Source organism: Echinops telfairi, unplaced genomic scaffold (genome assembly GCF_000313985.2).
Source record: "Echinops telfairi isolate 266 unplaced genomic scaffold, ASM31398v2 ScPeMD7_5868;HRSCAF=6743_0, whole genome shotgun sequence".
Classification (NCBI taxonomy): domain Eukaryota; kingdom Metazoa; phylum Chordata; class Mammalia; order Afrosoricida; family Tenrecidae; genus Echinops; species Echinops telfairi.
In genome coordinates this window covers 477121-478968 of record NW_022109767.1, presented here as the reverse complement: position 1 = coordinate 478968, position 1848 = coordinate 477121, and positions in this window count along the sequence as shown.

Genomic DNA, 1848 nt, shown 5'->3' with positions numbered 1-1848 from the left:
TAGCTGGATTTGTAAAGTGGAATTGGGGTCATAAGAGTGGGTGGGGAGGTTCCTGTAGGTTTCTGAGACTAACTTTTTATGGGAATAAAAAGCCTCAACATTATCCTTGACTCTTATTAAAAAAAAAAACCAGAAGGCGAAGAAGAGGCGGGTGGTGGGGTGGGGAAACTTTTAAGTATCCTTATAATCATTAAAGATCCACCCTTAGATAATTGTGCTGTTAAATCAGTCAGTAGCTTATGAGGGTCTTAATCTTGGGATCGTGAGTTCAAGTTCCATGTTGGGTGGCAATATTTTGAGTCAATTTCTTCTCTAAAATTAAATTTTTTAGCAGACTTTTTCCACTCAGGAGAAACTCACTTATCCCAGTGGTTGGGCCCTCTGTTGCTAACTCACCATCCTCTTTTAAATTAAAAATGTGGCAATCCGATTTCGTAAAGATTAGTTTTAAAACCCTACTCAGTCCTCCAGAGTCGGCAAGAAGTTTTATTTGGGGTTTACTGCTCAGTAATGTCCAGAATAAGGTCCTTTACTGCCCTCAGGAAGACTCATTTTTAGAACCGAGCACTTAACACGAAGTATGAAATTATGTGGTTACCATTTAACCGAGTTTAACTAGTCCAACCAACTCTAAAACTCTGGGGTTAAGCTTTCGCGCCCCCTTGCGGTAGGCAGGGGTTCTTAACAAAATCTTCCAGTAATTCTGAAGCATAATTCCCATTTCAAAAGATTCAGGACAAAAGAGACACAGATGTTGGAAAAAGTGAAATGTGAACGTGAAGAAGACAATTAAAGCAAAGATAATATTTTTATGGCAAAGCCTCTGATAACGCAATGTGCATGGGGTTTTGACAAGGAAAACTCTACTTTTCCCAAGCACTTGTTAATATGGAACGGTAGGAGTCTAATTTTCTACTAAAGCTACTTCCTTTTCAGTGTTTTAGCCGGACCGACAGCTAGACTTCCCCAAGGACCTCCGAAGATAGAATGGCTATTTCTAACTCTTTTCCCTTCAGGACATAACAAAGAATCAACCAAGCCACCACAGGTTGCAATTGCCCTCAAAATAAGATCCCAAAGATTTACATCTACATTTCTACCTCGATCTCTTCGGAAATAACCATCTGGCCCTTCTCAGTCACTAATAATTGTTCACGTTATGCCTCCTGTGTGCTCCTTTTGCTCAGACAAACCCAAGTTGTCCAGAGCAACATTAAGTAGCAGTGAGGTTTGCTATTATTGGAATCTCTTGAAAATCAGACCCATGGTCAGATTGACCCATAGAGCCACGGGGTATTTATTTCTCTGTCCCTATGTGAAAATTCCACAATGTATGGTTTCCTTTACCATACCTTTGGATCTTTCCTATGCCCACGATTTATCATCAAAACACACAACTATGGGTAAAGAAAGCACACAGGGACTCCTCCTTGATTCTTTTTTCACATCCTTGATTCTTAAAGCTCAATCAACCATCTATCTTTTCCACTTCACGAACGTTGTTCTCATGTTCCCTTTAAGACAAAGGGAATATTTAAACATAGGGAGCCATGCCTGGTTGTAGATCTGAAACCTTGGGGGAGCTAATATTTATGATTCTTGGTCTCCTAACTCAGACCTTCTGAACCCAGATCTCTGATAGCTTAGAATCATTGCTTTGAAAGCAATTCATTACTGTTTTAACAGCAGTTATAGTTAATTGGCTGCCTATTTAGGCTAGAATCCCATGAGGAAAAACATCGTATGCTAAATAGCATACTTCTAACTCTAAATCATCATCTACTTGGGTTTAGGGCTGATGCTAAATATTTTTCTGCGATTTTCTCTTCCTCTTCATAGTTAAAGTAA